General features: G+C 45.6%; 1 protein-coding gene and 1 long non-coding RNA gene across 17 annotated transcripts in view; one reads left to right on the top strand and one right to left on the bottom strand.

Moving 5' to 3' along the window:
* The window catches only part of rbfox3a (RNA binding fox-1 homolog 3a), a 976,802-nt gene that overhangs the window by 897,112 nt on the left and 67,539 nt on the right, over positions 1 to 12,151 (top strand). The gene's annotated exons all lie outside the window — the stretch shown is intronic.
* Positions 7,834 to 12,151, bottom strand: part of LOC120518054 — a 59,426-nt gene continuing 55,108 nt past the window's right edge. For both annotated transcript variants that reach the window (XR_005631167.1, XR_005631168.1), the window contains exons 7-8: positions 10,134 to 10,231; positions 7,834 to 8,503 (exon numbers count right to left, since the gene is read on the bottom strand). This is a non-coding gene — a long non-coding RNA (uncharacterized LOC120518054). The remainder of the gene's footprint in view (positions 8,504 to 10,133; positions 10,232 to 12,151) is intronic.

Genomic DNA, 12,151 nt, shown 5'->3' with positions numbered 1-12,151 from the left:
CACCAACATGGCACCTCAGCCTTACAAAGCTGAGACAGGAGTGACCGTGAAATGCACACATGTAAGGAACTGAGTGCGTTGTGTCTGGATACGATACTATTACCATATCTACACTAAAATATGGCTGCTGACAACAGAGGATTCAAGGAGATGCACGTTTATTACGTCACTCACTGGCACACGTCTAAGTCGAGCAGCCAACACACAGGCACACGCACAACAGTTCAAAATAAGTTATCTAATACAATACATCAGAGTCATTCGGTCTAATATGAGGTTAGCTTTCTCCGAAACTGAAACAGAACAACTCCTTGGGGGTAAACATGGCACCTTTTCTTATTATTATAGAATTTACCCTCATCGTCTTCTCGACCTTCCATTTTCCATATGTTTTCCTCTGGTTAGCCGTCTGCAGGAAATCATAATGTGTGTGGGGGCAATGAGGACACAACATGCTGTATTTCATGAAGCGCTCTGCCATGATGAGCATCGGCATATCTACATCATGGAGGGCTCTGACGGGCTCACAGTTAGCCTCCCGCGTGTCGACCTCTGGCCATGTGCACTTCCAAGGAAATTTTACAGGCAATGTAATTGTTCAGATATTTACTAAACTGTTGGAGCCCCAGCATTTTATGACATGGACGAGATTAAACCAACAGCTTTGTCATTTTCACCTTTTATACCAGACATCATTCTGAGGAGCTTCACAAAAGCAGTGGAATTGTTGCTGTATTTCTCAAATAACAGGCGAGCTTATTCACTTACCGTGTGACAGCAAAGAGGTATTGAGACTGAACATTCAGCCTTGCAGTTCATGACCCCGGCCACCAGGGGCCACACTGCTAGTTTGGAGACCTGTATTCCTTATTAATTAGCATAAACGTGACATTCTCAGGCTTGTCTTACCCGATTCCTGGACGCGATACGAAGGCCTCACAAATCCAACAGCTGGTCATTCTTTGCCCGTGTGAGTTTGTGTCTTCTCCCTGTGCCTTACGTCGAGGTTTTCTTGTACTTTCCCAAAGATGGTTGTAGGTTTGGTTAATTGAGAATGCAAAGCTGACCCTGTGGGCAAGTGTGTCCTATGGTGGCTTGGCACCCTTTTCCAGTGTTGTTTCCTGCCAAAAGAGCTGGACCCTAAATTGGAATACTCAGAATTGAGAATGTTATTTTCTGTCATACAAACATATTTAGATGAAAGAGCAGATTGATCTTTATTCATAACTGACCCTTTTCATCTAATGTAATTATTCTATATGAGATGTTTTGGGCAGATGACTGGACTACAGATATACAGAAAAGTTAGTTTGAGGGGCTGATTTAAACTTCACCTAAAATACAGAAACTGGTCAAAATAGTACAGTCACAGAGAAGACCTCCAGGCCGTGTGTAGAATAAACTTCATCATCCATCGCATCCCCAATTTACACCCAGAACTGCAGGCAGATACGTGAGTTGGGACAGCAGGTGTGTGTCCACAGTCAGACCACCATCTCTTTCTTGTCACACCTAACACCACATGCCCACCCTGGCCATTTGCCACTGCTTTTCTGTGACTGCAGTTGTGCCCTGCCTGTCTGCCCACATGGTTGCCTATCGCGATCTTCCTGTGATTTCTTTTCTGCCTCCCAATGACTGAGCCCCTAGTGTGTGTGTGCCCTGCGATGAACTGGCACTCGTATCCAAGACTGTATCCTGCCTTGCACCCCGTGTTTCCGTGCTAAGGTCCAGCCCTCCATGCCCCTGATCTGGATTTAACCTTACAGTGTATGTATGTATGTATTATGACTACACGTTTACACATAAACCCACCTTTGACCGTTTCCAAGTCCACTCCCACTGGTGCCCATGGATTACCCTTCTGCTCTCCAGCACATTTCTAGTCCCACTATCCCAGCTTTTCTACTTTCCCTTCTGAACACACCTGTGCCCGCTTTGTTTGCCCACTTGCCGCTCACAGGTGTACAGCTCTCCAAATCCCAAATCCGTTACATCTGTTTTGGTGTCCACCTACAGCTGACCTTTACTCCCAAAGCCTGTCTATTCACCTTTGGCTGCTTGTCTGCCTGCACTGACCTGCCTGTATGTGCCCCCCTTCAACATGTCTGTCCACCCAGAGACAACTGTGAAGAGTCCTCTTCATGTCCACCCAGCCTGTCTGCTCAGCAGCATTCAAGTATTCTGCCCTACTTTAGCCCACCCTGACCGTTGCACCATCTCTGTCAGCCTATCTGCCTGTAATGTTGCTTACCTGGGAGACAGACATTAATCTGCAGGATGTTCTCTCCAGCAGGCCCAATCACTCTTGTGACTGTTGTTCCATGCAGTGGCACTGGGGTGGCATTTCATTAATTGGACACTTATGTTGTAAATGGAGCCTGAGTCTGGAGACCAGCTGCCAGAATAGGCTTCATTTCCCTCAGCGCTCCCATCGTGTTAGCCTACACCTTCAGTACTTAACCAGTGGGCTGTAAAGTCCTGAAATCTGACAATGTGAGAGAAGGAAAAAAAACCAGCGAGCCTCGCGTGTTGTTTTTCAGGTGAGAGTTTGCCTTCATTTTTTTTGTTTTCCAAAGCCTTTTTCTTTCCACGATCCCAATGGTGACTAATGTTCTTTTTTTTTCCGCCGTAAATCACACCGGCAACCTTTCAGAAGCGCTGCTATGATGCTAATGGCCCACCTTGGCAAGAACATCTGTTTTCAGCAAGAAATGGCACAAAGAGCTGAAATAAAACACTTTCTCTTTAATTTTGGACTTCTTTATAGGTGCAAGAAAAATATCATAAAAGTGTGTTTGTTTCACTGGAAAAGAGATAAAATAAATCATTGTTTCATTAGAAAAGTATAAGAAATGGAACGACTGTAAAATTGACTAACTGGATCAGTGGCCGTGGCTGGCAGTGACAAGTACTAGCTCATCCGAACATCGTAATGTTAGCGTGCAGAAATAGCCAAAGAATCCAGGAGGTCACTCAGTTTCGGTCTCACGTCCATTTTAGCCACTTCAGCCACAGCTCCGTTGCCGTTTCTTCCGTCTCGTTTTTTTAAGGCCTTCAAGATCTCCACATTGGCTGCTGCACAGACTCCACTTCTGGCTTCACAGTTTCCTTCGTCTCAGTCCTCGTTATTAACGTCACATTAACATTTCAGATCACTCGGCCACACGTGTAAATCTTGCCTATCGGGCCGGCGTGGTTTTTCAGTCAAGCACACTGTTTCGTTTAAGGAGTAAGCCCAAACTAGACTGAAATGCAAAAAGATTAAAAAACCAAAATGGACGTCTTTGTGAGGACAGACAGTGACGTACAAACTGCCCGTAAAGATAACAGATGAACATAAGATAGCAGAAGCCTTAAAAAATATAGACAGCTAAAATAAACACGGCTAAATCTGGAAGTCTTTCAAGGTGCAGTCCCTGCCCCTATAAATGAGGGTCATTGACATTTGTAAATTGGCCCTGCATGAGTGTGAATGTGGGTGTGTGGGAGTGAGTGTGCCCGGCGATGGACTGGTGACCGAGATTAGTTCCTTTTTTGCACCCTAATTCTGACACCCCTTCAGCCTGGAAATGGTTTTTAGGGGGACTGAGGATGTAATGTTAAGTGACATGTAGGACTGAATGCACCCAGTTGTAGTCAGGTTCGGCTCCTGCTTTGCGCCCAGGGCTGCTAGGACAGGCTCTGTCCCGCCGTGATCCTGAATTAGATCAAAATGGATTGAGAATGCTGTGTCATGTGACTGTTTGTTGAATGGTTTAAACCGAACCACAACATGAAGTTCAGCATCACTAAGACAAAGTAAATAATCATAGACTTCTGTCCCCGTTTCTCAATGATGGTGAAAATGTGGAGGTGGTGAGGACAAGCAGATCCCTTGGGGTGAGAGGAGTGCCAACACAGAGGCCATCTGTACAAGAAGGGCCAGAGTCTAGAAGAGGTTGAAGTCATGTGGTGTACGCTGAACACTCTTCTGGCTTTTCTATCAGTATGTAGTGGCCAGCGTCGGTTTCTATGCGCTAGTGTGCTGGGGAAATGGCCTTAGTGCTGGTAACGCCAACAGATTAATTCAACTGATTAAAAAGACTGGGAGTCGGGCAGCTGCTGACTCTTCTGGAGCAACGACCCTCATCCCCGGCCAGAGGAGCGCCTTCAGTGACAGATTGAGACCACTAAGTGACATCACGGAGCGTCATGTGAGGTCATTTCTACCTTCAGCCATCAGACTCTGTAATGTGCTCAATGGCACTGAGCTGGTCTACAACTACAACATTTATTTCTATTGCACATTTTCATACAAACAGTAGCTCAAAGTGCTTTACATAATGAAGAATACAAGAATAAAAGACACAGTAAGAAAAGAAAATAAGTCAACATTAATTAACATAGAATAAGAGTAAGGTCCGATGGCCAGGGTGGGCAGATAAGCAAAAAAAAAAAAATACTCCAGACGGCAGAAAAATAAAATCTGCAGGGGCTCCAGACCATGAGACCACCCAGTCCCCTCTGTCATAGCAGACATCTTAACAGACAAGGACACCGTGTTTAATATACGGGGCCAAAGACTGACATTCTGTAGAGTGAAATTGTAATTGACAAGCGCACGCTATTCTGTCTATCAGTATAATTTATACGAGTCACCCACTAATGAGATGACACCCTGACCAGGGTTGGTTCCTGCTTTGTGCCCAGTGCTGCTATGATATCCTCTGGCACCCTGCCACCCTGAATGGGGTCTGAGAATGTAAAACTGGAGGTGGTCTTGGAGCCTCCTCTGCTAAAGAGTGAAGGACCCTTCGCATGTCACAGCAGGTCAGGCACTTTGGTGACTTTGCCCATCACACACACACGTGCAGTGGTATGTTTTTTTGTAAATCAACACTGCGTCTCTGGGAGAGATCAAACATGTTGCTGCGTTTGTGGGATGTCAGAGATCAGGGCGTTCTCTGCGCTAAACAAACGTGAAGCTGGAAAGCAACTGTTGCAGGTCTTTCTGAGTTGGCGTTTCCAGGTTGATGACAGGACACATCTGGACAAAAGCTAAGCCATCACAAGGCGACCAGCAGCACAATACAACGCCAGCCCCCATCACAACTGACACCAGTACATTCAGTTGAGGGGCCACTGGTCTTATTCTTCATTGCTGTTTTGCCAACAGAACACAACATCATACCGTAAGTTGTGATGGCTTTGAGTTTTGGCGTTGCACTCTGCAGTTTGAGTCATTTTACACTGTTTTTGATTCTTGATATTTTATTATCATTCTGGTGTGGCCACTTTGTTTTTTAGGATGGCCGCCACCATTTTGTGACAATCTTTGCGTGGCCGTGGACCTTATTGTTTACCGGGGCTCATGTGATATGCTGCATCATCTCATCTGGCCGACACACAATGGCAGTGCTCTACTGGAAATCCTTCCATCCTGTGGGATCTTTTCAAACAAAGTTTTGCATTTTTATTTCTAGCGAGACAGAGAAAGGACATCAGAGCAGGGATTAGACGTTTTGACTTTGATTTATGGATCACAATTTTGGCTTCGGTGCTCAGTTTTGATCGTTTGCTTTTCCAACTGTGCCTTGTTCTTTCCACTTGGATTTTTGCCTGTTGTGTCCCCTGCTCCTTTTGGCTTTAATTGTATTTTTCTGGTCATTAACTTTTGCTACGCATACTTACATACACGGTCCTATGACCTTTTCAGATTAAGCATAGACGTGCTCCTTCATAAAGTTGAAATGTTTTACGAGATGTCCAAGTGGAATCCGTCTCTGTATCTCACTCGCAGTGTTCTGGTGCGCCGACCGACTTTACACACGGGTGTACCGACAGGCGCCACGCTTTAGGGCCCTCATTTTTTTCTTATTTATTTACCAGGTTTCATTTCTCACCAAGAAGCACAATCCTGTAAAATAACCCTGCACCATTCCCACTCCGCTGTATGAGGTTTCTCGATATGGCAAGGCCCTGGTCCAGTCATATTTAAAGCTCTACACCTGCTCAGATTTCATTAACCTAAGCAAATGCAGAATGTGCAGCTATTGCTAGTCGTGCGGTGATGCGCTCGCCCTGCCAGGAAGCTGTGGCCATCTAAAGCCACCGTCAAGCCCTCCTCAGATGCATCCAAACCCCCACCCCGGTTCTCTTCTGGTGTCTTTATTTCCATTCCACTGTATTGTATTGTAAGATAAAAGAAGCCGTTCCCTACCCTGATTAGTCCCTGAGCCAGGCGATCAATTCCATCGAGCACAGTTCGCCTGGGAGGCCCATTTCTTCCCTGTTGTGCTGAAATGAAGCCGACGCGAGCTGTTTGACAGGGTAATTAGTTTTAATGAAATAATACGACCATTGTAGACAGCAATTAAAACCTGCTTTCATTCCAGTCATTAGAAGAACTTAAGGTTTGCTTTCATTCCACTGTTTTCTAATGATCTGAAGGCAAACCTGTTAAATTGAATACTTAAGCTTGTTAACCCCATGAGAACACGCCAGACTGCCGAAGGAAAAGAAAAAAATAAATAAAGACCCTGGCCTGCTCACACGCACATCTGTCACGGCCGTGTGCAGCCCTCACGATACCTCAAGTATGCGGTCTGCTCCATCGAGCCATTCAAGTAAGGGGCAGTGGGCACCTCTGGTACATTTTCCAAGATAAGTTGAAATTATGCCCTTAAAATGGGAGTGATGGCTGATTTGGGAACGCGTGCCTTGCTGTGAGTAAACCACAAAGACCACTTAACAGGAACGAGTCTTCTAAGTGTACTTAACAAAGGATTCAATAAGGTGAAGGAATGCCTGCCTCCAAAGATGTGGGCACCAACATGCTGGCACAAGATGTTCCTTTGAGTGCACTAATCCGGGTGACACCGTGCTGCCTTTTTCTCTGTGTGTTCTAATGGATTTCCTTCAGGGCTTCTACCTTTTTGCCCACTAAATAAAGAGTTGTACTGCCGGACCACATCTGAATTGCTCTGGTGGTAGCAGAAGATACTTCCTTGGCATTTAATGGCACTCGCCCCAGACCACTGTGAGAGAACTGCATTAAAGAAAAACTCCAGCAGTGAAGGCTTTGAAACTAGCCTTCATTTCTAGATATGTTAGCTTCAGGCTTCCACTTCATTTCTGTGATCTCTGATTCCATTTTGGGGTTACACTGGCATGATCCTTACAGAGACACGTATAGATGTCTTATCAGTGCACCATTTTCTGTGCTTGGCCCTTTATGTTGACATGGGTCTGTGACGATGTGGGTTCTGGCTCCACACTCCCATTGCTGTTCAACCCAACACCGTCGGTAATGTTACCGATGAGCTAGTCAGTGGAGGCAATAAACATCTGAGCAAGGGGATGGTTGAAAAAGTGCAACAGTGCTTTTATTTAAAACAGTCAACAAAATAAACCGTGTTCATAAAGTGCAGTTCTTTCTTTCAATAAATAAATAATCCATAAAACGTGGAGGTTAAAATCAAATAGAAAAAAGACAGTCCTTTAAAACAAGGTAAAATGTTTCTTCGGGAGCAGTCTTTAAAACAAACGAACAACAAGCCCGGTGCATCATTTAACTTGCGACTCCCCTGCTTCTCCCTGTCCAGGCTTCGCAACAGGGGAGCCACTCTCATGCTGCAGCCGCCTTCTTCCCTTCACTCTCACACGAGACTGGAGACCTCTCGATCCCTGGCTTCGGTCTGGCACTCAACCCAGCCTCAGAGACTTGGATTCCCATAACGGCCAGGTCCCCCACGTTGGGGATTCCAGCACCAAGTCTCCCGACTTCCGCTGCCTTTCCGCAGCCTCTCTGCGGCCAGTCGCTTTCCCTTGGTCACTCCCGCTACCTGATCGCTCAGCGGTAGCGACATCCAACTGAAACGCCTGGGTGTAGGCCCAACACCCCAGGCCCCGCAGCTGCCAGTGAGTGCTCATTCGCTCGCCCGCCCGCTCGCTCTTCGCGGCTCTCTCTCTCACCAACCTGCTTCCCCTCCTGCTCCCGGTAACCTCCGTCCTCTTTCCTTTCGTTTTTTTCTGATCTCCCCTTAACCGACTCGCACTTCCTTTTTTATAATGCAAGGGACCATAGCAGCTGTAACAAATTAGCCACGGAAATAATCACGGATGTGGACAGTTCCTCACCTGCACACTTGGCGAGAAACGCCCACACCGCTGATAATCCCGTGGCTTGCCATAGCCCAACGCCACCTCGTCAAGCCGCCGCTAGAGCGTTGATTGTTTATTTAAAATAGGCCCTTACTGAGGACGCTGTGGACCCGCTACACCACAGCTGCACACTTCTTGTCAAAGTTTGTTTCCATCCACATCGGTAGACCACTGCAAATCTGGCTCAAACCAGCCGGCTCCTGCATCAGCAGGTCAGAGGTCAGGAGCGTCTGGTCTACTCCGCCATCGTTTGCCGGTGTGATGATAGCAGGGCTGGCAGATTCGGCAGGATAGGTTGTTTTGCAAATCTGTAATTAGCAAGAAAGGCTCCATTTCTTCTTTTTAAAATTTTCATTGCCTGAAGGACAAGATAAAGAGACAACAATGAATGTCACAGGACACACACGCACACACACACACACAGCATAACTGAAACAGAAATGAATTATGATTGTATTATGATAGTATTTTTAAATTTAGGCGCTGTGGTTAGCCCTCCTCATTCATATACAAATATATATCTTTTTTTTTTTCCTAAAGTAAAATATTGTTCAGGTGTGTGCATATTTCTCATGCCATTAAAAAACGATGGGGAAAAAATAAATCAATAACATATCAATATAACAATACCAAATCAGTAACACTTCTATATCATGATACCCAGATGGGACGCCAGTCCCTTGCAGTGTGGACACACACTAAGAGTTAATTTAGCATCGCCAGTTCACTTACCCAGCATAACCCTGAATGGCCTTTGGACTGTGGGCAGAAACCAGTGCACCCATAGAAAACCCACCCGGACGAGGGGGAAACATGCAGACTCTATGCAGGGTCTACCCACACAGTGTGCCACCATCATTTATCATTCATCCCATAACTAGTACACAGAAAAGGACTGCCATCATGAGAATGTATTTGCTCTTCTCCCTTTCTATACATTTTTACTACTTAACATTTTGAATATTGCCTTTCCGAATATTTTATCCAAAGTTAGTCCCCAGTATTCTTCTGCACATTTTGTATGTAATACACATAAACACTCTGACACACACACTCCACGTGTGCTCAATCTGATGCGCACACTCAACAGTCCACCACTTGCAGCACAACTCTTGTCACTTGCCCATTCATCGTCTGTGTGGCGTCTCCACGTTCTGTCCTCTGGTACCCCAGTTTCTCTCCCACATCACCAAAGGCATGCAGGTTAAGGCCTTTGTCAAATTACATGACGTTTCCAGCAATTTTCAGTCGCAACCTTTATTGACATAATCTTGGCAAGTTGGCGGAAGTGCAACAGGCTACTGTGACCAATCTGACATGCCCGGTTCAACAAGTCTGTGACTGGCACTTTGATTTTTGTCTTTAGTCGTAGAAATTGTTTGTGTGAGTGTGAAAGCTGACAACCCATGAGTGTTTATCTGGAAAGTACAATACATAGAATGCAGCCAGGAAGAATAAGGAACGCAGGTGTTTTGGACCTTGGTGGACCTTGCAAACAGAAAAGAGGCTCATCTCTCTGATGTTTAGTGTTTTACATACCACGACAGAATGGGAAAAAAGAAAATGGCTGAGCCTGCAGCTGAACCCCCTGAATCTGTCAAGCCTTCATACAGAGGAGCATGCGATGCTTTGAAAATGTGACACTGTGCTGGAAAATGTCATAAGGCCGTCTAATTTGACATACCCTGCAGTTTGTGTTTGGGTGATCTGACATCCTCCAGCGACAAAATGAAGTTTGACACCCCTATGATTAGAAGTCATAAAATGTGACACCGACTTCAGGTTAACTGGGGAGTAAGGAGTTGAGCGTAACTGAGCCCTGTGATTGAATGGCACCATGTCAAATGGTCCTTCCAGGAGAGCCTGTGCTTCATTCAGGGGGACGGAGGGCTGGCTTCCCTACGTTTTACATTATGATGTCCATTCTCTCTCACTCCTTAACAGCAGTTTTCCCACCCAAGACCCTCATACTAACTAAGCATACTCACCAGTGCTCACACTTGAAGCTCAGTCCTGCTCTTTCACTCTGGATGCTCGACTCTCAAGGCTCTCGATTCCATTTTAATTTGCACTCATCTTCTCGTTCCTGCAACAGAAGGTGTTGAAGAAAGTCCCTCCAGACAAACTGGACCATAGCAACATAAAAGGAGCAGCACTTGATTTTTTTTTTTTCATTGTCTTAAAGCGGTCTTCATTAAGATATTTTTTCAGTAGTAGATGCATGCATTTAAAATGTCCTCTGGCTGAAACAGCAAAAGCTGACCCCTGAAATCGCATCCATTCTCTACTTTTAAAAACTTGCTTTTTCCGAGAATGACAGCTGTATTGGATCCTTCCCAGAAACCAACCCCGGGATGTCCGTTCACCCCAGGGCACACTCGCATACAACATGCACATATTTTCAATATGGGAGAAAACAGGAGTAGTTGTGACAAAGCTAGAAGTGATCAAGTGATGAACTTTACTCGGGTCCCTAACGCTTTGAGGCAGTCACCCTAACCGTTGTGCTTTACCCCATCGCTATAGAGAGAAATACAGCAAACCTTCTCAGTTCCAAGTGGGCTACAGTTTGTCACAGCAGCAGTGGGCACATAGCAGAAGACCAACCACGTGCAGGGCACCGGTCCACAAACTCACAGTAGCTGTTTCACTTCAGACTAACATCTTTTAGTACCCTGGTAAACTTTAAATAGACAGCGGCCGGGCCACGATTTAAACCCAGGACTCTGTAGCTTTGACACAGCACTGCTAATGACTGCGCTATTCCATTTGCAAACAAAGTGAAAAGCTTTGTATTTTGTTAAATGACTCTAAAGTGATTCGGTTGTCTCCCTTGTGTAACATCTCTCAGTGATGTGCAGGAGTGGACGCCATTCATGCCAGCCACAGGGGGACTGACTCTATCTAACACGGGATGAATCAGGAGGTCGTGAGGCAGAAGACTGTGGATGAGTCAGCAGTCAATAGCTAAATCTCTTTTCCGTCCGAGAACATAAAGACTATAAAATGAAAACGTTAAAGGAGCCCATTCTACCTCTTCATACTCGCCCAGCAGAAGCCATTCTAATATTTGCACACGGGAGCATTTGCAAAGACTCCTACACCAGAAAAAGAGGGGAAAAATACCTTCTGTGCACCCATGTACAGAATCACTTTGTTCTCAAACATGTCCAGTGTCCCTCAAAGGCTGAGAGCCATCTGTTACAGGCAATCAGAAGAAGTGAAATCCATCAGGCTAATTCTAGAAAAGCATCATTTGCCTTATTTGTACGGTTAGAAAACTCTGGAATAATTTACAGATCTGGTGCTGTTGGTTCAAATCCAGTGCCTGGTCATTATCTGCAGTAGAGTTCCTCCCATATCCATTAAGTAAATTGGACCCGTGTAAGTGGGCAGTGGACCTGTCCAGGGCAGACCTCGGCCTTGCTCTGGGTCTCCAGACCCTGAACTGGATTTACGCAGGTATGAGAATGTTATTGTAACTCCTGCTAGAAGACTCGTGACGATTGGCCTAACTGGCTGCATGGCACTCTGGCTTTGGCACCTACTCAGCCCAGGGCTGCAGGGAAAAGCACAAGGTGGTGAAATCATTTCAAACTATTTGTGGCACGCAGCTCCCTTCTGCTCAGGACATTTATAACACGTGTTGACTGAAAAGGACAAACCATATTATTAAACGCAGAGCCATCCTGCACCGTCACTTTCCTGCCTGCTTCATTTCGAACCTCTGGCGCTCACACCACTGAAGTCAGCTAGATGAGTGGACTTTCTATGGTCTGGTGTTCTCTACATCGTCTCTTGTTGGTACTGCACTAGTGTCACTAGTCTGTGGGGGCATGTAAGGAAGAATCTCACTGTACTGTGAAGAGATGGCATTAAAGGTGACCTTAACCTGAACTTGAAGTTTAAGCATTGATAGGTCGGACCTCTCTGAACTAGATGTTATTTGAGCTTAATAAAATATACATGTTACAAGAAGAATCTGCTGGTACTGAACACAAAATGG

The sequence above is a fragment of the Polypterus senegalus genome, chromosome 17, assembly GCF_016835505.1.
Source record: "Polypterus senegalus isolate Bchr_013 chromosome 17, ASM1683550v1, whole genome shotgun sequence".
NCBI lineage: Eukaryota > Metazoa > Chordata > Cladistia > Polypteriformes > Polypteridae > Polypterus > Polypterus senegalus.
This window is presented reverse-complemented; position numbering and strand designations above follow the sequence as displayed.